The following is a 26,017-nucleotide window of genomic DNA, read 5'->3' on the forward strand; positions in this document are numbered from 1 at the left end:
GGTGTCTCAGATTTAAAAAAAAAAAAAAGGTTGCTGAGGGACTGTTCTGAGGACAAGATAGAGATCACTGGGAGGTAAAGATAACTTACCTCAGGACATTGTATTCCATCTTTTCTTTTGTGTGTGGCTTGCCAGAGTTTTGAAGGCTATAATTGACAAAATTGTAAATCAAACAGTAGTCGTACCTGGGTTGAAATGTTGTTTCACATCATAAGTTAGAAGTGTTACAGCTTATGAGGAGGCCCTGGTTTGAGGTATGAGACCCTAGAGAGATGAAATTACAGGAACAGAGAGGAAATTAGAGCAGGAGCTAGACAGAGCAAAGAGTAAATTGAATGTAGGAAGAAGCTATAGGAGCCAGGAAAGAAGACTAAGAAACAAGGAAAACTGGTTCCAAATGAGATAGGTAATTTTTCAGGTGCTTTTGCTGGGGGAGGAGGGTCAGCTTAGAGAATTCTTTAGTTGAGCTATCAGTGAAGAGATCACCCTTACTACTGTAAGCCACTGGCTTATGGCTTTCTGCTGCCATCTATATCCTGAGGGAATAGAGTTAGAACTTTTCAGGAATTCTGGTTGCCCTCTATTTCTTCTATGGTCTGGTGCTGGAGAAACAGAAGAGACTTTCCATCTGTTTTGCCATTGGTTGTATTTATTGGAGAAGAAGTTTTGCTTCCCTAGAAATTGATTGGAGAAAGCAGAAATCTGTTGAATGAAGAGCTGACTGGATGTTTCTGCCTTGACCAGAGAGCCCTCCTGAGTTGCTTTGCAATTGGATGGCATAAGGGAACTGCTTTTACTTGCTGATTGTGTGTGTGTGTGTGTGTGTGAGTGTGTGTGTGTTTAATTTTATTTTTTTGCTAAAAGCATTCCTTTGTCTCATTTAATCAGAGGGGTAGTTTTTGCCCAGCCACCTTCTGAGAACCAGAAGGGAAACAACGAAAAGAGAAGTAATTTCTTAAAATGTAGGCTATTCTTGATAGCACCAAGGCCATCAAAGCCTAGAGTAGAGTTGAGAGTTTGCATGGACCTGAGTTTTCCTATTCAAGTGCTACTAGGTTTCTGTGTGTGCCCCCTTTTAACCATGAATATATTACACACATTGGTAGGAGAGTGTAATCCAAGTTATGGGATAATTGTGTTTTTATGATTATTCCTACTTTTTCCTTCTATCAAGAAACTAATGTTTGTTTGATGTTTCCATTTTTGCCTTATCCTTTAGTGCTTTCTATTTAAGAATTAATAGTGTTACTCTGATTTGTTTTATAAAGAATCATTAGTAGGAGTGACAGTGGCAAGTGTTAAATAACCTTCCAAATCAGGGTTATCTCTATTACTTTGAGAAAGAGATAAAGAGCCTCATGGGAGGTCCATTCACCTCTGGAAACCCAGATCTACCAATATGAGTACAGGTCAAGTGAGATAACTAGGCCACAGAGCTGAGTAAGGAGCCTAGGCTCTATGTATATTTAATTTAGATCCATCTACTGTTGTACTAATAATCATGTACCTTAAAAAACTTAAACACATATAGAAATTTTAAAGGATGAAATTATATTTGATAGCACTATCAGTAGAGACACTGAAGCTTAGGAATAAGGAGGTGCCTATTAGACCTCTTCTTTAGGAACATCATTGTGTTATCTGTGGAGGATGGATTGGAGTAGGTAAGGAATAGGGAAAATTAGGAGACTACTGAAATAGCCCAGGTGAAAGAGTTGAGGGCATGAGCTAAAGTGTTGGCTTTAGTAATAGGGAGGACAAACGAGAGAGATGTGGTAACATCATCCAATTTGGTAATTGCATGTATGGGATGAGGAGGAATGAAAAGTCAGTTAGCCCTGAAGTCACACAAAAGGTGATAGGTTAGGTGACAGAAGGGCTATCCAGAAGGAAGGAAAGAAGGAAACAAAATTTTGGAAGATGGCTTTGGGAGGAAAGATTATAAAATAAACTCAGTGATGAGGACTACAACTCATGTGTGCTTATTCATCACTCTTTACCACTCAAATTGAAAAAGTAGGAGGCCCTGAATGGACCTGCTCTGTAAAAGATGCCTGCACCATATACACACGAAATGATCTGAGAAACTGATGGTTGGATTTTCCCAGTGGCTTCTGTGGGCTCCTAAGTTAACTGGTACATAAGAGTCATAGTTGGAAACTTTTACATAATGGAATACAGGTAGAGAGTGGCCAGCGCTGCCATTTACTTTCATATCTTCCTCCCATTTGAAATTGATCAATCTTCCATTACTTTGGCGACAATGAATTCTTCTCAAACTCAGATTTTGCTTGTATCAGGTCTGTACCACTTACACTGTATCTCAGAAGTTAGGAACTGCTTGTAGCCTGTTGGAAGCCTCAGGTTGCAGGTTTGAGATAACTGACTTGTAGTAAAAAGGGATTAGGCAGTTTGTAGCACCCATACTCATTACTGTGGACTTCTTGAGACAGGTGAGAGGGCCTTGGAATCTCAAATAAGATGTTTGCCCCTGCTTAATAGCAGTTATCTAACTCATTGTTGCATTCTTCAGTCCCAATCTTGGAGACATTGGGGAAAGATAGATAACGACGGGGATGGGGGTGGGGGAGATATCTGGGAAAGCAATAGGTGAACTCTTAGTATTCTCTTCTTCTCTTACCCAGCTCCTTTAATTTGATCCTTCACCCTGGCAGGGACAAAGCACATTCCACTGACTGATATTCTTAAAGCCCCCAAGCAGCCTCTGCTGACTGCTGCCATGGTTGCCCTTTCAAAGCAAAGGGGCGGAGAAGGGGGGTGGTGGGGGTGGGGAACAAGCTGGAATGATATGGAGAAAATGTTTTCTTTGTTTTCTTTTCTTTCTTTCTTTCTTTCTTTCTTTCTTTCTTTCTTTCTTTCTTTCTTTCTTTCTTTCTTTCTTTCTTTCTTTCTTTCTTTCTTTCTTTCTTTCTTTCTTTTTTTTTATTGTGGTTTGGAAATGATGTGAATAGCAGTGAATTTTAAAAGTTTTTTGGAACTGTCTCTTTTATTCTTAAAACATCAACCTACAAAATTCATGGAAAGACATTAAAGACTTGTAGAAATTAGTTTTAGAAAGTAAATTGTTTTTGTTTTTTTTTTAAAGTATAAACCAAAGTGAAATATCCCTCCTCAGCCCTTAGTCAAATTTACTATGGCTTTTTCAGGTTACTCTTAGATATATTTAGGAAAAGCCACCTCTGTTTGGGGAACAGGGATTTCAGCTAAGAACTTTTGTGAAAGTATGAAATCTTATTATCACCATGGAGACATTTTTGTAAATTGTACATGTCTTATTAATACAGGAAAGCAATTAACAGCTCTAATTTTAAAACATCGTACAGCATGTCTTTACTGTTTAAAAAATGCCTTACTGGCCATTTCCAATGGCAAAACTTTATTCATTTCTGTTCATCTTTAACCCAGGTGTTAGATTGAAAAAGCATATTAAAAATAATTCTGAATGCAAAAGCCAATACTAGAACTCAGGTCTACCAACTCTTCAGTTCTTTTTTCTTTCCACTAAAATAGTCTGTCTCCCTTATCACGCTATAATGCAGTATACATTATAGAGACACAATTCATAGATAATGAAGGGGAAAGTCTCATTTCTTATATAAAGCTTAATTGTTACCATCCTCTGGAACGACCCCTGAACAAAAATATGGGGATTCCAGAAAAATGAGGGGCCTCAACCTACTTTGTCATGTTAGCTTCTTTTGATTATTGAAGTATCTTCTACTCATGTTCATTTGTTCTTGTTGTTCTTTTAATGTGGATTGGTTGAATTAATAAGTCTTGATGTAGAGTATAGAACTTGATATAGTTTGCACCCTGTTATTTGCAAATAAGAGCATCTGAATGACGTCACTGCTATGTCCCTCTTAAATGTCGACTCTGAGTGACCTTTTATATGGATCCTACAGGGGTAGGTTCCTTTTATAGATTATTTGATCTCCATTTTATAATTCATTTGATATTGGCCAAGAGTCATTGAACAACCTCTATATGTGGTTACATCTGTCAAGAAAACTTTTATGATCAAAGTGTTTGTAGGGAGATACCTCTTGGAGAAGAGTCCTTAAGGTTGTGTTTCTCTGTTAAATAAAATGCTTTAAAAAAAATCACAAAATGAAAACAAAGTGGGATCTTATATTCTCTATATCTTTTGATCACTTCTGCAATTGAAGACGCATTGCACCATAGATTATTACTTTCCAAAAGTCTGTTTCCTTCTCATGTTTTCATCACAGATATTCTTGATACAAGTTAGTGTTGATCACATACAGAGAAGAGAGAAGAAAATAGACTTTCTCATGGGTCAGCTGTTACTGAATTCTTCTCCAATGCCTTTTGGGGGAGGAACAGTATGCCATTCATGATTTCTTCCTCAATTATTTGCTGTCTTCTAATTTTTTTCCAGATATCTTGACTTTTGATTTTTCAGTGTTTTCAAAATTTTCATTTCTGGCAAATATGTCTTTTTTGAGTGTTTGATCCAATCCAGTTGTTTTCTTCAATTTAATTTTCTTGAGTACCATCTTCACTTCATCATCAAATTCTGGGATGTTAAGAGTACAATAGTTGTACTCAATTATTGCCACAGATATGGAAGTAAAGTATTTTAGAAATACTGGCAAATGTTTCATTTTTCATCTCTTTGCTTGTTTCATATATATATATATATATATATATATATATATATACATATATATATATATACACACACACATGTATACTAACATGAGTTAGTTCACCATTATATTTATCTTGGGCAGAAACTGTGGGAAAAAACTGTGAGGTGGACCCAGAATTGAACAAGGGGACAAGAAGTTTTTTAAGTGCTTTCAACAATTTCAGACATCTCCCTGAGATACAAATTTGCCTTTTAATCTCAGTGTTTTTCTAGTGATTCACCATGGTTTTGAGCCTTAGAATATCAGAATTCCAAAAGAATCAACAAGCCTAATGGGGTCACTTGGTGGATAGGTGGCAGCATGTTATCAGTGATGTGGTACAATGGAAAAAGCCTTGAATCTTTAGTTTAGAGTCCTGGATTCAAATTCTCTTTACCCACGTTACCTGGTGTAAACCGTCTATCTCTCCAGCCTCAATTCCTCCTCTATAAAATGAGGTACTTAATCCAAGTTAACCTTTCAGGACCCTTCTGAGAAAGATCTGTGATCCTATGAGAAGTTATTTAAAAGATTTAACATCCAAGAACTGTTAGGAAAAGAAGGTAGAATGACAATGCAGTGAAATTAAAGCTCAATAAATAGCTCGAATTCTATAATTGTATGTATTTTATTCTTCTGTACCCGCAGAATGTTAAAATACCTACACAGACATTCCTTCTAAAGATAAGTAATTGGGGTAGGTAAATTCCCTGTAGGATACTGTAAGAATATCTATGTGGATGATATCATTGATCTACTGAAACACGTGATATATCTGGGCTTTTATACTTGTCATGGAACTTTTTTTTTTTAAAATAATATATTTTTATCCATGCAAAGATAGTTTAAAACATTCACCCTTGCAAAACTTTGTTTTCCAAAATTTTCTTACTCCCTTTCCCCCATTCCCTCCCCTAGACAAGTAATCCAGTATATATTAAACATGTGCAGTTCTTCTATACATGTTTTGTCATGGAACTCTTGAGGAATCTAGAACTATTTAATTATTTAATGATGTGTAATGCCTTTCTTCTCCAAGTCAGAGGATTAACAAGCCCACCTTAGTAATAACTTCAAATTTAATACCTTCTCTGTTCATTTGTTTAAAAAACAAACAACAACAACAAAAAAACCTTATGATGTGATAAAAGTTGCCCAGTTCAAAATCAAGCTAAGGACTTCCTTTCTTTTTTTTTTTCCCCCCCCCCTGTTTTTGAACTTATTTTAACCTGTCTAGTAAGTGACCTATAATTCTCTGTTCACAACCTTCATCCAGCCATGGATGTCTAAAAAGCTGGACATGATCATCTTTCAATGATATGTTAAAATAAGGTCATACATTGCCTATAAAATCAGGAGTCAATTAAGCAATATGAATTACATTTAAATCAAGATGCATTCTATTTTTGAAGAATTCATAAACAAACATAACAAAAGGTTGTCTGTTCCAACATGTTATCAGTAATTTGCACTTTTAAGTCAACATTCTGTCATCTATACCAATGAAGGGCAGTGTTGATATAGATCATAAAATGGTGGAGAATGGTCTCAGGGATCTTCTTACTGCTTTAGCATCTGAGACATCCGAGATTAAATAAAAAAAAATGTCAAAAATCCAAGACATAAAAATAGCAAATTCAGATACATATTTCATTTGTCCTCTTTATCTTTTGCCTATTGATAGTAATACAATTTTTGCACAGTACATAGTCTTTTTGATTGATACCCCAAAAATATTGGGTTGTTGTTTTTTTTCTTCAGTTGAAGAATAGGGAATTGGCCTTGTTATCACATTACATCCAAGTTGTGAATTTCTTTAAAAATAAAATTAAGGATTTGTAAGAATAGTTACACCCTGTATCGTACTCAAACCTCGATTTCTTCTCTTCCCCTCTACCTGACAGCCCCCTGTCTTTTTCCCTACTAATTTGCTGCTAAACAGGTGAAGGAAGTTAAATCAAGAAACTTAGTTGATTCAGTATACTACAAATATAAGTTATTTAGCCAAGGTAATTAACATCCTTGATTAAAATCTCTGGCATTCCTGTCTGACCATAATTTACTATGAGTCAATCTATCTCTATTCCTCCCTCCTCCTAAGCTTATTCTTCACTTTCATTATGACCTCTCATGCCTCTACCTCTCAGTATTTTCTCAGGCCATTTTTTCCCCCTCTTAACATTTTTTAAAACAGTTAACTGTGTTCTCTTCTTCCCCCCCCCCCCATTGAAAAATGAAAGAAAAACAAAACCCCTATTATACTGTGTGTGTGTGTGTGTGTGTGTGTGTGTGTGTGTGTGTGTGTGTGTGTGTGTAGCCAAGCAAAGCAAATTCCCCAATTGACCATTTTTGTATGTATATGTTTTTTGCTTGGCTGTGTGTATAACTTCTAAAAATGTATTTATGTGAATGGATAGGTATCAGTCTGCTCTGAGTCAATCCCTTCTTATGAAGTAGGTGCATCACATTTTTCTTTGTGAGTCCTCTGGAATCATGGTTGGTCATTGTGTTGATATTTTCTCTAAAATCTTTCAGAGTTCTATGTCTCTCTCTTTCAAAACTTTTAGACTTTTTTTTTTCTGATTTCTCTTTCCATCTTTTCCAATCTTAACCCAAAAGTTAATCTGTTCAATTACTCATACTGTCCTCCAATCTTGAATCCTTCTTTTCCCCATCATAACCCTTGTCTTGCCAAACCCCAGTCCTGAATTACTTCCACTAATTTCTTCTTTGACCCCTATTGAACTAATGCTGAAAAGGCCTGGGGAAAGCTGAGCAAATGAATTTGACTAGGAACCCTGCAAATGTGTTATCTAACATACTGAACATCTTCATTTCAGCAAGGCAGTTTTTAGCCTAATTGATTTCCCAATATTCCATTGCTGTTCCAAACCTCTTATTCCTTGAAATCTACCACATTCTTCTCTTCCCACCTTCACCCCTACTTCCATACCCCAGCTGAGGATAATCTTTTTTTACTGAGAAAATCTATATCAAAATCCTTTGACTTCTTCTTTTGAGCTTTCCTCTCCAGTGTCTGATAAAATCCTTCTTTTGATCAAGGCCAATTCTCCAGTTTGTCCACAATACCATTTCCTCTCTTCTCCAACCATCTCAATCATCCCATCTCCTGTTCTATTTTATAATTTTCCATGGGCACTTTTCCCTGCTCCTCCCTACAGCCATGTACACGTTTTCCCTAACTTGAAAACAGCCTTACTAGAGGCTATCATCTATTCAACTTTTGTTCTATAGTTCCTCTCCTTTTCTCAGACAGACTTAATTGAAGAAACTGGCTCTGCTAGCCCTTTGCAATCTTGACTTCTGATTTCATCATTCAACTGAAACTGCTGTCTCCAAAGTAGCCAACTATCATTAATTGCCAAATCTGATGATCTTTTCTCCATCCTAACACTTTCTAGAGGCATTTAATGATGTTCACCCCTCTCTACTCCTCTTTCTATTGTGTTTTTCCTTTGTGGCAGTAGTACCCTTACCTCACTGATTGCTCCTTCAAAAGTCTCTTTTCTCATCTCTTCCACATTCCTTGACTGTGGGTAAGCCATGTCTTGGGCTCTTGTCTCCCCTTTTCATAGATCTCTTGGGGATCTCATCAGCTTTCTTTGGTTTAATATCTCTGTGCAGATAACTCCCATCTACATATATCCAACTCTCTACCTTGATCCCAAATAACTATTGCTTGTCAGACATTCAAGTTAGGTGTATTGCCTATACTGAAAACATCTCAAGCTTAACATGTTCAAAACAGAGCTCATTATATTTTCCTTCAAGCTCTTCCTTCTATTCCCTTCTAGTTATCCATTTTTTCTATGATTCCTAAGTCTAAGCTTTCTCTTGTAAAATTTTGGTTCATATCTGTAGTTTTAGATTGTTAGAGCTAGAAGGGACATTAGAAATTTTGTATTCCAATCATCTTCTCATTTGATTGTTGAAGAAACAGGGCAGAGAGACTACTGGTAATTTTAGATTACACAAGGATACTTTTGTATGTTATGTTAGGACCCATCACTTGGTATGATTTGTAGAGTTTTAGAATTAGAAAGGACTAGCTCCTATCTCTCTTGTGAATATCGGCTGCAATACATCCATTCCATCATCCAGTCTCTGCTTTGGAACATGCTACTCTGCTTGATTGGTTTTATCTCTGTTTATTTTTTAGGGACAACATAAAGGTATTTCCTAAGGGTCTTTGCTTGGTTGGTTATAACTTTTCCCCTTTAGATGGAGGGGAGGGGAGAGAGAAAAAGAATGTGAATCTTTCTGTGTCTTGGGCTTTCCAGTATGCATGAGTAACAGACCTCTTAAAGGCACTTTCAAAATGAGACATAGCCTGTTTTGCTAATCTATATATTTTGGGATTTTCCCCTTTTTCTCCTCCATATAAATAGACAGTTAATCAGCATCAATAAATGGCAAGGTCCTTGATATTCTGGGCTTTGTCTAAGGCTCATTTTAAAAGAGTTATACAGTGGCCAGGCACTGTTAAATGAGTCAGTTCCTACAGTTTGGTTAGAAGTTCTCAAAAAGTATTTCAGAATGTGGATGTGGTCAGCAGAGTCATTTTCCAGGCATCTAAAAGGAAACCCACATCAACTGTAAAAATTGAACTTTGAACTGGTTGTCCTCCAATAACAAAACTTTATAGCAGTGCTTCCCCCTGAAGGGAGATCTAATAACTCTTACTGTCTTTTAGAATTTCAGATGGAGTTTGGTTTTATATGTTCTTGCATAGTCCCTTCCTTTATATACTTTTCCCCCCCCTTTTCATTTCATACCTATACAAATTTGAATGTATGCATTTGTACAAAGCCATATGTTTGTGCAAAAAAGAAAAAAAAAAAAGGACACTTTCCCAAAAAAATGTATAATACAGTTTAGAACAGGAAAATTTGACATTTTCAATAAATTCAACAGAAGAAACTCTAAAGAGAACACTAGTAGTATGATATATGAAAATTTGATTTATTTGCTAATTAGATTCTGAGCATTAAATTGGTAATCTTTATCAGTGTTCAGGCAATATTAATATAATGTTTAAATCTTGAAGCTTTTGAAAAAATGAAAAGTTTTATTATAAATTTGACAGCTCTCAACAAACAAAAGTTCAAAAACATCAAAAAAAAAGACAAAAGAAAAAATAATGTATTTAAATTGTTGGCTTAAGTACAAACTTGTAAATTAACTCTAAATAGTTTAAAACACATCCTGTTTATTCTCTTTTCTCTTCTCTCCATCCTTTTCCATTTATTTTTTTTATTTTACTCCTTTTGTTTCTGTTTATATCTAATGTCTTCATCATACATCATTCCATGTCTTTCCATATTTCTTTAGGTTCTTCACAGATCATTTTTTATAGCATCAACATTCTATTATATTATTAAACAACATTATTTAGTCTTGATTTGGGGTTATACAGCCTTATTCCATTTATTATAAATAAGGTTTCTAAAATAGTTTTGTATATTTTAAAGGACCTAATTTATTGTATTACTTAATACTGTAATTCAATTAAAATTTTAGAGAATGACTATTTAAGTATGTTTCCTTTGTTATTCATAAATTATATGAAATTATTGATTTGGTATTTAGCTACCAGTCTTTTTTAACCATTTTGAAAATAATTTTAAATTATTTATGTAGAAGCCAAAATTATATAGCTATAGATTTGATATAATTTTTGATTCAGAAACTAAACTGTGAAAGTAATTTTAATATTTATATTCTTTTTATAAATTATTTTAAATAAATAATAGGAAGCAGTATCAGTGTTATTTTATACTTGGAGAGTAGTAGACTATCTAGTTAAAGATTCAAATTTAGTTATTTTTACACAAACATATCTAATATGGCGCTAGGATGGTGCAAATTGACACTAAGATCAAACCAAATTTAGCAGTCATGCATCTCAAGGAGCATAAGAACTGAGAGTCCCTCTTTGTATGGGCCAAACCAGCAGTTAGGTGTCCATCTTTTCCTTTCAGTCAAATCCAATCCAATAAACACTTAAGTGCTAGCATTGTGCTAAGCATTAAGGATACAATTAATAAAATCGAAAGAAAGTCTCCTGACCTAAAGGAGTTTACAATCTAATGGGAGGAGACACCCATAAAAGGAAAAAAGGACTGAAGAGACCAGCTGTTGTCTGGTTCTGTGGAGTTGAAATCAGGCAGGTCAGTTGATAAGAGTGCTCCAGTTTCTGCCCTCCACTAAGGAAGACAATATAAGGAATCCAACACTCCAGCCCTCCAGTCAGAGGGAAGAGGAGACTGAAGGAGGTGGTATCACTCAAGGCTTTAGTTAGCAGTAGTAAGGAGATGAGAAGGGGAGAAGAACAAAGGGAATTCACAGGAGAAGGAACTCACTTCCTTGGGCTACTTTTGACTCAAGCTGATCCTAAGTTTATAGTCCAGATTCATTGTACCTTTTTCTGATAGAGGGAAGTTTTAAAATAAGGATCAGTAATATATTATAATATCTATTTACAGACCCCATATTTTGCCAAGGAATACTCTCCAGTTTAAATTACATTTAGCAATGTCACCTCCAAAGGACCCCCTTTCAGCTATATTTGATCCCAGATATCACACACATAGAAAAACCAGCAATACAATAAGCTAACATATTAGTTCAGAGAGACTAGAGTAGATGGCAGAACAGAAAGTAGAACAAACTAAATTATGCCTGTCCCTGGAAAAAAGAGGCAAAAGTTAGGAGTAGAGAGAAGGGGCAAAGATTCATCAAAGTTCTGTATTGACATTTCAGAGCCTCCTTTGACGGGAATCCATGATAGTTTTCTCAGAACTTCAGTGCTCTGTTTTCCCATAGTGCAGAAGATTTGAAATCTTCCCTCTTGGAATCTGCTTTCTTCTCTTCTCCCTAGAGATTTATATATTCTTTCCCCTCCCCTTAGAATTGAAGAGTATCCCTCAACTAACAGTCACAGCCCTTCGCTCTTTGTGTCAGAACACTGAGGTTCTCTGTCCTGTCCCGAAAAATCCAGTTTCCAATTTCACTCAAGTCCTTGGCCAAAAGATGCTACATAAAAATGAGTTATTAAGATAATAACTTCTCTACAAATTTTACCATTGGTAGCTCTGATGTTGTGGAAGCCATTGCTTTTTCAAAGAGTAGATTTTTGTGCTCATGTCCATCTGTATATAAATAAAAGAAATTCCTTTCTTTGTATTTTCCTTCATGGACATTTGCAAAGTAGTTACTGGCAGAAAAGAACTTCATAAGCTATTATATAAAGCCAGTAAGGGATAAAATCTATAATTTCATGTCACATTTTAGAGCTCTATAGGATCTTAATTCCATTAAATGAAGCATGGTTCTAAATGGATTTCTTATTCCAAATAATCCACTTCACCTTGGAATGTGAATAAAATTCAATGTACTTGATTCACTTCTCTCTCCTGCGCGTGCCAATTGTGATTTAGTGACCATATCTTTTTCATCTGTTGCTTATTGCCTTTTTTTTTTTTTTTTTTTTTTTTGGTAAGAAAAGACAATGTATTAGATTTTGATAGAACTTTCGGATTACTAAATACTTTTTCATTTGATTTTCCATTTTAATTTCTTTACATTTTTGTCAAAGATCTATAAGATTAAGTGGAGTAAGCATTGTTGCTTCTGTTGTTACTCTGATGTACATTCTAGCTCTAAATCCTAGATGTACGTTCACATAATTAACAATTGATAGAGCCAGGTTTCATACCCCAATCCATCTGCCAATGCAGGGATGGAAAGATCACTGACTCTGGACCTGGGTTCAAACCCCATCTCTGAACTTATTACTTGTGTGACCTTGGACAGCTCATTTAAACTTTTCTAAACCGTTACAAGTGAGTCAATGGGCTTAGATTGCCTCTTAGGCCTCTTTCAGCTCCAAATCTATTTATCAAGTTGTACCAAAGCGTGGGTGTTCACCTCAGTTCCACCACTCTCACTAGCAGGTCAGAATGTCACAGTGTGGCTACTCCTATTAACTTAAGAGTCTAAGTTGGTTTTCTAGTAATGTCACCCAGCCTTGGTGCTCCTCCACCATGATATAAGTTAATATGAGTTACCCATCCTCACTTAATTAGTTCTTTAAAATGGGTATTTGCAACAATAGTGCAGGAAGAACAGTGAGTAAAAATAAATTACCTATATTTTCTAATAAGTACATATAGAATACAGGGGAAAGTGGCCTCAAACTCAACTATATGTGCCCCAAGGGTAACTCATTTCTGGCAATCCATTTCACCACTTTCATGGGATTTTCGTGAAATTTTTCTTAAGCGTGACTTAACTTTCTGCTGGGTTCCTAGTAAAGTTTGTCTTAATTGTGTCTTTCAGCTGTCAGCCACTGATGTTCCAGAGACACTCTTAAAGTCATAAGTAGGAAGTCCCAAATCTCCCAACCTTTTCAAGTTCACAGTCTTCCTTTAGTGAGGAAGAGAATGAAGGAGATGGATGGAGATTCTCTTGTCTCTATCAAGAGATTGACTTCTCATAAGTTTGCTTGGCTATAGCTGTACCACCACTAAGATGACCTGCCATTGGAATTCCTGATTTCAATCTATATTTTTGCTTTTATTCAAGCCCCACAGGACTGACTGATCCCCTTAACAAGCTCTAATGCACATAATTATATGTTTCATCAATTCTTGTCACCTAATAACTACATACATTTTGTTCCTTCAAAATTAAGGACTTTACACATTAGTGTAATGTCTTTGAATGATTTAATAGAAATCTTCCCATCTGATAAAGGTATCAGGGCAGTATAGCATCTTGTTAGTTACACTAATTGGCAGGATTGGTTAGCTTAATCAAACCCTATCTTTGCACTATGAAATTCAGCACTTCTGCCCCCATACAAGTCTCAACATCTGTTTGCCCTTAGCAAAAGACAAGTCATTTGTGAAAAATTACACCTCATGTCTTAATGCCCACTAGAGCCTTCTAGCCTTCTATGGTATTATGAATTGATCATAAAATAAACAACTGTAGCCATAGTGAATTTTCTTACAAGAATGTGTAATATTGTATAGTGAAGTAGTGTAGTGTGTTTATTGTATACCAATATAACAGTTGTATGCAGCAATGAATTTTTGATGTATGGTATCAAATCCCTTTTTTGCATCTTAGTTTTCTTTTTAAAATGAAAACAGTGAATATACCCCACTCCCAGGGCTGCTGTGAGAAAACATACTTGTTAAACCTCAAGTGCTATAAAAACATAAGTTTTAAGTATCTATCTGACTAACTTGTTTCTCCCAGGTTCTGACTATATTTACTTTTCATTTTTCTGAGCTTTATCAACACAGCCATTTATCTTTTCAAGTGAAAATACTCTCTACTTCTTTGATACTGAAAAGAATTCTTCTTACTCTTATTCCTTCAGTAGCGTAGATTTCATACTTTCTTACCCTCCATGAATCATTCAGAGAGATGGTAATAATCTTGACCTCTTTCCTTAATATAGAAAGAGGAACTAAGTTTCTCCTTTGTTCCTACTCTCAATACAAATAGTGGTTTTGCTTCTGCTGTTTCCTCTTTCAGCTCTGCCATAAAATATGTCACTGTCCTTCCGTCAGAAAGAAATGCTTTCTTCTCTGATCTCTTGACTCTGGTCAGTCCTGTGATTAACCTTCTCTTTCTCAGCTGACTCCTTAAAGAAAGTTTTTTCTCTGTAGTTTCTTCCTAAATCTACTCTAGTTCATAGAATCATAGATTTAAAACTGGACAAAGATCTTAGAAGTAAGCTAGTCCAATTCCCTCATTTATTTGTAAAATACTCTGTAGACCTTAAAACACAATATAAATGCTAGCTCATCCTATTCATCTTTATCATCATTGCTATTAGCACATTTTATACTTTGCAATTTTGATATGTAATTCTTCATCATGAAATCACATTTTTAATCAGCTTAGACGTTAACTGTACCTTTGAGAAAAAGGCTTTTCTCCTCCCAAGTCTAGTACTGATTATAACCCACAGGCTTTCAACTAGGTTTAAATCAGGAGAACTTCCAGGCCATTGCCCAGTTATCAGCTTTCTAGCAATGGTTTTGGTTATAGTCTTGAATGCAAGAATGAGTTTCTGCAGTAAAAATTACCTTTTAACAATTTTCATTACTCCAGTATTTGTATTGTTTTATTCATCTTCCTGTTATTTTTCTAACTTTTGACTTGGTCTAGTGAAAGGCTTCTTAAACTTTTTTCTACTTGTAACCCATTTTTGCCTGTGAATTTTTGCATGTGACCTCTGGCATAATATAAAGTAGGTAATCGACATTTACTGAAAATAAATCATAATTTTGCAGCTCCCACATTGTTATATGACCCTTTATGAGGTCATGACTAACAGTTTAGGAAGCTTTGGTCTAGAGAACTCAAGTCGCTCTTGTAATGTACCTCTGAATGTGACTGTATATTTGTTGGAAATTAGTGAGGTATCATTTCAGCAGCAATTTGTCACATCTTGGTATTGTTTTTCAATTTCAACTGCACTTGCCTTTGCACTTCAATGTGATTGACTCTATTACATTATAGTCTTAATGATTCTTAAAACCCTAGACTCCTCACACCAACAGTAGCTACACCATCTCCAACTATTGCTTAAGGTGCTCTTTAAGAGGAACAGATTTTATACTTTTCTTGGAGTAAAATCCATTCTTTAAACTACTGAATTAAAAACAATCAAAGAGAGCAATGAAATGGGTATAATATAAAATCTGCCATTCCTCAGATAGAAAACTTAAATAAAAATGAGGAAACCAGTGAAATCTTATTTCATCTGATTAGTGACAAATGTTCTGAGTCAGCTTAGTGTCAAGTGAGGTTAACACATATGACTGTTGATGTCATAAAATGAAACCAAAATAATTGCTTGTCCCAAGTAATGTGCACATGCATATATGTTTGTCAAGAATATAAACTTTTGGAATTTTTTATCTTTATCTCTTTGTGTTCCCAGTTCCTGGCATGCATATAGTAAGTGTTTAATAAGTACTAGTTAAATATTTATGAAGTACCTCAAAATCAAAACCCAGTGAGAAAACGTAAATAAGACCTTATTATATATATTATTATATCTTTTCATCCATTTATGTGGTTATAACCAAGATAATAAAATTATATATCCACATTTGTTTTATTTGCACCTGCCCACTGTACAGTTGTGACTTTATATTTGCTGGAACTTCTAGTATTGAGAAATGTTAAATAGCCAAAAATCTCCTTTGATACTTGTAGCTTTTGGGGCAGCTAGGTGGCCCAGTGGATAGAGCACTAGCCCTGAAGTCAGGGGGACCTGAGTTCAAATCTGGTCTCAGACACTTAATACTTCCTTAGGTAGGTGACCCTGGGCAAGTCACTTAATCCCAGTTGCCTCAGCAAAAAAAAAAAAAGAAAGAAAGAAAGAAAAAAAAAGAAAAAGAAACTTGTAGGTTTCTATTTAAAGTGGGAGAGAAAAGAGAAGGGCTCAAAGCTAATAAAGACTTTTTACTGTTTCCCACATTACTTAAGTTCCTCTTCTTTTTCTGGATCTACATTATTAATGTGACTTTAATCAATTGCTAATTTTAAAAAGGAAATAAAATAAAAAATCTCAGATGGAAAGTTTATTCCCTGCAGTTATTTCAAAGCATATGGTACTCCTCTCATGGAGATGGGTTGGGGGAGGGGGGAGGAGATGATTCTTTTTTCACTCCAGATGAGAAATCAAACTTGTAAGACCTTCAGTAATTTTTTTAGTGCAAAAAAAAAAAAAAAAAAATCCCTATGCCAGACCACCTAGAAGCAATTAGGTGCTGAACATAATAGAGTATGGGGCCCAGAATTAGGAAGATTTGAGTTCAAATTCAGATCAGACACTTATTAGCTGTGTGACTTTGGGCAAACCATAACTGCTCTGTCTATCTCAATTTCCTCATTTACAGAATGAAGATAATAATAGCATCTACCTCAAAGGCTTATTCCGAGGATAAGAATGAGATACTTATAAAAGCATTTCACACAATATCTTGGTACATAGAAGACACTTAATAAATGCTTGTTTCCTCCCTTTCTTCATCCAACGAGAATTTGGACAGATTTTTCCTTAAGTTTCCCTTTCTAAATGGGCCTTACAAAAACTTCCCCGGAGAGTCTCTTCTGAAGTCGATGTAATTTTCCTCTGGGTCCCTATTCTCAAAAAGTATCAAGATTTCTCCACTATGAATTCTTGCCATTACAAGGACATTCTTACTAGAATTCTAAATAAGACAATTAAGCTTAGTCAATGAGCAAAGAAAACTAGAAAACTAGTCTCTAAATAAGAGTGAGTATCCCAAGAAAAGAGATTAAGCGTTTAAAGGTTTATTTGGGGTTTCCAGGCCAGGTGGTAAACTCTGGACCTGCACTCCCCCCAAAAAAAAGATCTCAGAGAAGCCATCTGGATTCAAGTAACAAATAATTGGGTAGCCTAAGACATTTAAAAAGTACATATTAAAATATGATTGTTTATGAAAAATAATACTATTCTGTAGGCACTACCATTTTAAAGATTTTATTTTAGGGTTGTATAACAACCCTACATTTTATATTGTTTTCAATGATCATACTACCTTACAGTAAAGCAGCAGATATTGGTACATAAACTTTCAAACAAACATAGGCAGTTTCAAAACAAATGATCTGACATTTAAAGAAATAAACTCAAAAAACTAACTCCTTATAATACCCAATTAAAATGAGGGGATGAAATTCCTATTTTTCCCCTAGTGGATAGAGCATGCAATAATTAAAATATTGGGTGAAAAATTTTTCCAATGAGTCCCCTATATGTAGTCTAAAGCTCTTGCTTAATTGATTGAGATATGTTCTTACCCAGTGAAGATATCAAAGCTAAAATGGAGTTGGTTGGTTTCCACAGCACCCATGCACCAACATTAATATTTTTCTTATGGGTATTGACAAAAATTTTTAATTTTTATTTGTTTTAAGTGAGTTGAACTAAGTACATTCATGTAGTTTCTTGAGTCTATCCAAGCAAAGTGAAGTGGTATGTTGCATTATCCTATGATTAATATACCCATTCCAAATAATCCAAAACCACAATAACCCACTTTCCTCAGAAATAGATTTTTCTTTTTGATTCTGACTCCATATAATTTTACCTATAATACACAATTAAGGGGATTTGATAATGTAGCATGTTTTTCACATATAGCATGAAGTGGAGGATGCAGTAGTCAAGTCAGTTAGCATTTATTAGGCTCCTACCATGTGCCAAGAATAGAAAAAAAAAAAAGTTCTTGCCCTCAAGGAGTTTAATAGTCTGATGGGGAAAAAACAAGATAAATATGTACGAACAAGCTACATCCAGGATAAATTGGAAGGACTCAACAGAGTAAGGGCATTGGAAAATGATGGGGAGAATATTTAGTATTTTAATTTAAGAAAATTTAAGATTCCCACAATTGGCACTTTCCCCAACTTCACTATTAACTATCTATATGTCTTGGTCAATTTACTTAAGTATTCTGAATTTCATTTTCCTCCTCTGTAAAAAGAGGGAATTTGAAATATGTGATTTCTGAGATCTCTTAATTTTCTATGATTCTGTACCAAAGTTCAAATTTATTAGTAACATAAAGTTTTATTAAAAAGCTGTTAAATTTTGTTGAACTTTAAATATTTGTTTATATATAGTAGTTGATCACTTCTTAAAACTTAGACTGTGAGAGATCCAAAATGGTGAAACCAGAAATTTCTAAAGATAAAGAGAAAAGTCTTTATTTCTTGAGCTAGAATTTTTCCACCTTCTTAGTTTAGTCTTAAATTATTTTTGAGATCTCTGTTTTTATAATTATGTGACATAATAATTATTAAATATAACTCCTCATTCCTTTTCCTTTCTTCTATTCCACATCAGCTATATGAGGCTAAATATGTAAAGGAAGGCTCAAAATGAGCCATATACACAAAACAGTATATTTCAGCCCAAATGTACTTCTACTTGCCCATATAATTGTTACTGTAGAGATGACTACTGTCAATATGGTGTGATATACAGCTTCCCCATCTTTAAAAATGATATTCAAATGTATTCTCTTCAGTGAAGATTTTCCCATATGAGAATCACTCCTATTCATCTGAATGCTATCCCTCTGAAAAACTGAGGGTAATCTCTCTTGAAATCTTCTAAAATTTTTATTGTTCTTATTGACAGTTTCATAGCCTACCTTTCATTATATTACTTACACATTTCATGAAGCTCAGTGCCTTATGGGGACGATAGGACCTTGGGTCATTTTTGTGCCCTGCAGAATCCTTACTTATGATTAAGTACTTCCTGAATATCTATTAAGTTCATATTGGTTTTTAACACACACACACACATACACGCACAGCTTTTTAAAGATGTGAGCATCAGGGGAGCAAGAACTTCATGATTACATGAAGTAGTCAATCTGTTCCTCATGAGATGGTAATTTATAATCTTCCAAGTAATGAACTCTTTTTAAGAGACTAATCTCTTTCCCTTTTCCATATCTTTTCTCTTTCTGTCACTGTATATCTATTCAGAAAACATTCAGCTCACTTAAGCATTCTAAATTACTTTAGTCATTGGTGCACCATAATGTTACCTGAGCTTATCTTAACAATGTCCTTTCATTTCTTAATTCTTAAAATATGCCAAGAATTTCTCTTACTACCAACTCCTCACACTTTAGAGCCATTTTCCTTAAAGAATATTAACATGCTGATTCTTTTCATTCCATAAATGTTCCTGCATAAAAAAAGTACTCACACAAGCACTCATGGGCACATACATGCACACATTATTCTCCTATACTCTTGTCATTAATTCCTGAAGTTGGCTATTCTTGGGTTAAAATTTTTCTTCTTCTGGGTGTATTTCCACCCCCTCATTTCCCTATTGCCACAGAGCAAAATACTCATGTATTCAACAAATGATTGTGAAGAAGTTTGATTCTCATTGAGAAAAAAGTCAAAGATAATTACCAATAAATATTTTTAACTAGTTTGAGTCTGTCTTTATGGGTATACAACAGGTTTTGCCTTGAGTAACTTACTTTAAATTCTCATGCCAACCCTAGACCTGCTCAGACTAGTATTGTCTGGCAAAGCTCTTTAAGGGGGAAAAAATCTTTAGCAAGAATTTCCATCAAAATGTTCAGACCAGTCTTAATGTTGATTTAGAGGGCAATTTACTAAATAGTGTGATGTGAGAGTCAAGTGACCATCAGATGGTGTAAATGTTTTTAATCAATATAGTCACAGGGTCTCAGGTATGCAAGAGCTGGATTCACTACAAACATTTGCCAGTTATGGTGATACTGCTGGCTCAAATGTAATTATGTAACACAGCAGGAATTCAAGTTCACAAGAACATACTTTAATTAGACACCTGTATTTCAGCTGTTGGTTTCATTTCTGGCATAATTTCACCTTGTTGCATAAGGAGAAAGAGAGAGGGAGTGTGTGTGAGTGTGCACACATGTGTATGTGACTTCCTTTAACAACATAGTGTACTAAAATTTTCAGGTAAAACTTCTTCAATTATGTGTTCACTTACAAAGTAGGCTCATATTTTATCACAACAGTAATAAAATGTTTCAAATCCATTAGTATTCTTAAGACAACAAGATTGAGAATTTAGTAGTGGAAGGATGTTCACACTTGTAACAAATTAGGAAAGTAATTAAATTGAAGATAAGAATGTGGTGTGCAAATTATCTTGTAGTGGAGAGAACATTTTGAGATATCATATGATATTTAGGGCCAGAAGGGATCTTAGAAACTATCTAATCCAAAATTATAAACATAGCTAAAAATTCTCAAAAATTTTACTAAGAAAAATTAGAATTTTTGCTATTCTCATTAAGAATCCTAATATAATCTAATTATATTAGATAATTAATATTTAGTAGCTAGATATTAATTATCTAATTAATAGCATTAATTAGAATGCTATTCGAATCATACCAAATGAATAGAGGAATTCATTTGTTGACTCATTAAGAGTTAGCAGCCTTCATCCACTATTTGGTATTTTTATAACAATGGGTAAATTATTTACCTCACTGAGTCTTAGATTTTTATTTCCTAAAATTAAGGAATTTTTATAAATACTTTTGTTTCCTTATATTTCTTATTCTAGTGAAATACATACAGCGATTCCTCAATACTAAATTTTCTGTTTAGAAAATTACATAAGGGAATATGAATGTGTATACACATAGGTGTACATATAAAATATAACAGATATTAATATATAGATATAAGATAATGAATAAGCTTACCCTATAAAATAGGAATTTTAGGGAATAATTAAATGGCTATTCTAATCTTAAATGATGAAAATGGTTCTCTTAGAACCATATTCTATTCCTATAATAAGTATAATGGAATAAGTAGTCCAGAAAGCAGTAACTTCAGCTACCAGTACCAGTAGCATTGTTCTTTTTGGTTACAGAGCAATACTATTTTAATAAGCATGGGTAAATAATTGCCCTCTTACCTTTCCATATATATGAACAATATATTTATGTATCTAAAGTTGATACAAAAATATAGATGGGTATTGGACCACTACAGCAGGAGTTCTTAACCGGGAGATCTATGGATTTTTAAAAAATATATTTTGATAACTTTTTGGATACAATTGTATTCCTTTGTAATTTTATGTACTTTGCTTTATCCAAGAGTTCCCCAAACTTCCAAAGGAATCCATAACACCACAAAACTTAAGAACTAAAGAATTTCTCTAAATCAAAAAAAAAAGTTTTCTGTAACTGTTCTGATTTTCATTGGCCTGAAAATTGCTCCAAAGCTACATAAACACTTTTATAAAGCATATATATTTTCGATTGAATAACAACTTATAGCTTATTTTATGAGGACTTTTCCATCCTGAAGTATTAGAGATTCATGCCACTCCACCAAAAAATAGGTCATTTCTTTTAAATATTTTGGTCAATTTGTGGAACTAAATGTTTTCCTCTTCTTTCCACAGAATATCTCCATGAAAAGATACGGTGCCTTCTGCCTGTTTTGTCCCTCATTCGCTCAGTAGTCAGTGTAGATCCTGTCCCTTTCAATCAGCAGCTACATCTGGCTACTGGGTCTCTGATGGCATCTTAGAGCTTCTCTCCCAATCTTCTAGTGAAGACTGATTGACACTTCTTGAACAATGAGGATTTTGCCTTTTCTTCAACATATATAGAAAATTCCTGGTTCTCCAGTGTGATTTCAAATGTGGTCATCATCGTGTCTTATTTAAATAATCAGAAATGATAAGAAAAAAAAAAAAAAAAACCTATTCTCAATGTTGAGTTTCTATTGATGCTTTTATTTCCATGGAATGTATCAATCACTAACATACCTTTCTAGAAAAAATGGGCTTTAAGAATATAATTTCTGAATAATGCAATAGTTAAACTATAGTGTTATCTGTGTGATGTTCCCTAATCTAACTTTTTGCCTAAGGAAATCCAACTTGCTTTTTATTTTTAACTTCTGGTCTTTGTATTGACTCTATATGAGATGAGTAGCATAAATTCATTTTGAAACATTTAGAGCTGAATTATGTTATCCAGATCAAAAGAATTGGTTTTGTAGGAAGAACATCCAGGTTTGGGGCATGAACCTGGCATACAATGTAGAATTCTGTGTTTATTAAGTAACAGCTACATTGTCTGCTGGGTTTCAGGCTACCTGGGAATAAACATCTAACTACTGTCTGTAGTCCAGGCTTCATATTTGATGTTGTGACTACTTGTTTAACAGAAATAAAAGAAAATTCGTGGAATTTTCCTTTGGGAAGATTTAAAGGAAATTTCTTTTTAAAAGATGATTTTTACTGTGATTTCATATTTAAATGACCATCCATAATAGTAACAGTTTACAGAGAAGTATATTGTTAAACAAAACCACCTACTCTTAAAGTTTTAAAATGTTTTAAATTTTAATTTAAAAGTATAATGAATTCTTCTCAAGTCTTTCTTCTTTCCCCCCAAAAACTCCCCTCCCCAACTCAGAAACATTTATTACATTTACTTATTTGGTCACTCACTACTTATCTATTTGTACATATAATTCCTGTAACTTTATGTACTAAGGCTGTGAATGAAATAAAACCGCTGCCTTCCCACACATGTGCTTAGATCTCTCTACTTCTGCACATATTGGTCTCGCTTTTTATAATCTTTCTTTTCCATTCATTTTAGTCTTTCCCTTCAGTCGCAGGACTCCACACATAGTTGTGGCAGCCAAATTCCCAGTCTTACTGCCTTGCCATATCTGTACTGCCTCATTGTTTCAGAAACTAAGAATTCTTTCTTCAGTTTCAGAAAGAAAAATTCTTTCTTGCAGCTCCCTTCTCCCTGATAGATTAGAAGTCTAAGCACATTGGCTATTTCCATTTAGTTTACTCTTTACTCCTCAATATTGAAGCCAGGAATTAAACTAAACTAAATTTTTACTGCAATTTGGAATCACTTATGATGCCAAGATAAGGGAGGTTTTGGTGTAGAATTATAAGTTAAAGTAAGAAATGGAGGCATACTAGCACATTATTGTTATTAAATTTTTTTCTTGTTGGCAAGGACAATAATTAAATGAGGTATATTTGCAGTGAATATTATTGATAGTTGCATTTCATACAACTAGTGGGTTTTGCTTCCAAATTTTCATTAATAAAAACTAATTTAAAATTATCATTAGAATACATATTTTTGGCAGGAAATTACAAATAACTGATGCGATAAACTAGGAAATATGTATTTAAAATTAATATAGATTCCTACATTTAAGATAAAAAATGGGCAAAGACAAATCTAAGCATATATGACCATGGATTTTAGTGATGTAATGTATTTTTACAACAGTATTGTTATTTTAGAAAAATAAAATTAATATTTTTGAGATTTTAAAATAATGTTTGCCTGTTTGAAAATGAGATTTGAAAGTTTCTTGCCTACTTACCTTTCATTCTATACATCTCTTGAACTGCTTTTTAAAAATATATACATTTGGAGCACACACTGCTTTTTAAAAAATATATATAATATTACATATATAATATAATAAAATATAGTTTTAAAAACTACATACATTATTTGAGTCTTGTGTAGCCGTGAAAGAATTCAGAGCTGGGAGAAAATAGTAAAATGAATCCCAAATTCTCAGGCTGAATTTTTCCCTCATAAACCAAATATATTGGCATTAAGTTTATGATTATGGCAAGATATGAAGGAGTTGAATTTTATTCCTATTGTATCTTTTTATTTTTCAATTAACAGACATTTATTTTCTCTCTTTTCGCTCCTTCCCACCATATTTAAAACAAGCAAACAAAAAAACCCTGTAACAAATGCATAATTAAGTAAAACAGATTCTCAAAGTGGCTGTGTGTCCAACTTGCATATCTCCTCCTGTCTCTTAAATCTCTTCTCTCTTCAAAGATTAGGAAGTGGACAGTATCATCATCAGTCCTCAGAAATGGTAGTTGGTCATTTCACTAATTAAATTTGTGTTTCAAATATGTTCTATAAAAAAAAAGAATATTTCCTGACCTTTAGAATGAAGGGATCATCTCCATTCTTTTACTTTTGACAGTCTGTCTTTACATACTTTTTGGTGAATTATCTCTTTTCCAAATTCTTAAAAAATCACTTTAGAATATATGAAATTTTAAAAATTTGTAATTACCTTAAAATAGTTCTTTCTCAGAAAAAAAAATTTTCATTTAATGTAGATGAAAATATATTCCACAATTGATTCAGAATCTTCTATATGTTTTTACATTTTGTTTCCTTACATTTTTGCAAGATTTTGATTTATTAAAACTGCAACTATTTGGCTTCCTATTCTATGATTATTCAGAATAGATTTAATTACCTTACTTAAGGGTTATTTAGACATTTTATTTCTCTTTTGTCTTTTTAGTACCCAGCCCATAGGTAATTTAGAAAAATCATATTCCTAGAGTTTAGCCAGAAGCATAGGTGTAATCTAGTCTAATTTTCTTGCTTTATAGATGAATAAATTGAATCCCCAAAATATGAATGGGCTCATACAGTGTTCTTTGAATTATACCTCCAACTCGGACTTCAGTTTAAGAATGTCTTGTCTTTATAGAAAAGATGAATACCTAAAAGACTTAAAATTATAAGATAAATACCACTGCATAGATCTGAATTGCCAAAACACTTGCCTACTCTTACCCAAGAAACCCTTAAAAAAAGACAAAAAGAAATGAATAATCTAAATAAACCATATCTAACATGGATTGTTCTTTTTACTCTGTGTGTGCAGTGTCAGTTTGGTGTGAGGTGAAAGTCAGATTGTAGGGAGTTGAGGAGTAAGTATACGGAAACAAAATAGATTCCTTTTTTTTTTTTTTTTTTTTTTAAATAAATTGTTTGGATGTAAACAGTATGATCTCAGTGTAAGGGGCTGTATTTTGAAAGGAAAAGCCAATGAAAAGAGAGAGAGACTGAAAATACAAAAACCATAGGGAAATTTATAAATTTTTTCACCTAAAGAGGCCTTTCCTTTCAAAAAATTAGTGAGGTTCCCTATATAAAGATAATGGCATCCTTAATTCATCATTGGTCAAAATTTTGTTTTTATCAAGTATTGAGTACTCCATCCATTTGGCTTAGAACCAATAACATGGTAAGATTTCTTGGTTAGATTTATAACTACATGTTCATTCTCAAGCAACTCTTGGTTAAATTAATTTTATTCTCACCTTCTCAAATCATTTTATAGCTTCCGTTATTTATGTAAATCCTATATTACTTTTCTTAAGTTCAGTGGAAATTATTTTTGTATTATGATAGGATTTTAAATATATATGTATGTATATATATATAATAGGTGATATATATTTCATGTTTAAAGTAATTACACGTGTTTAAGCCATATCATATTGCTTGCTGTTTTGGGGAGGGAGAGAGAAAAACTTAGGACCCTAGAATGAATGGTCAAAACTATCTTTACACACATATACACACACATATATTTCAAAGAAATATTTCTTTTTTTAATTAATTATTTTTTACAAAAATTTTATGCATATGTAATTTTCCAGCATTGACAATTGCAAAACCTTTTGTTTCAACTTTTCCCCTCCTTACCCCCATCCCTTCCCCCAGGTGGCAGGTTGAACAATACATAACAATACAATAAATATGTTAAAGTATAAGTTAAATACAATATATGTATACATATTCAAACAGTTATTTTGCTGTACAAAAAGAATTGGACTTTGAAACAGTTTACAATTAGCCTGTGAAGGAAATAAAAAATGTAGG

The 26,017-nt window shown here is 33.7% G+C and overlaps 1 long non-coding RNA gene across 2 annotated transcripts in view; it reads left to right on the top strand.

Moving 5' to 3' along the window:
• The window catches only part of LOC141561322 (uncharacterized), a 138,748-nt gene extending 115,896 nt beyond the window's left edge, over positions 1-22,852 (top strand). For both annotated transcript variants that reach the window (XR_012488021.1, XR_012488020.1), the window contains exon 5: positions 21,712-22,852. This is a non-coding gene — a long non-coding RNA (uncharacterized LOC141561322). The remainder of the gene's footprint in view (positions 1-21,711) is intronic.
• Positions 22,853-26,017: the final 3,165 nt, after the last annotated feature.

This window comes from Sminthopsis crassicaudata, chromosome 3, assembly GCF_048593235.1.
Source record: "Sminthopsis crassicaudata isolate SCR6 chromosome 3, ASM4859323v1, whole genome shotgun sequence".
Classification (NCBI taxonomy): Eukaryota; Metazoa; Chordata; class Mammalia; order Dasyuromorphia; family Dasyuridae; genus Sminthopsis; species Sminthopsis crassicaudata.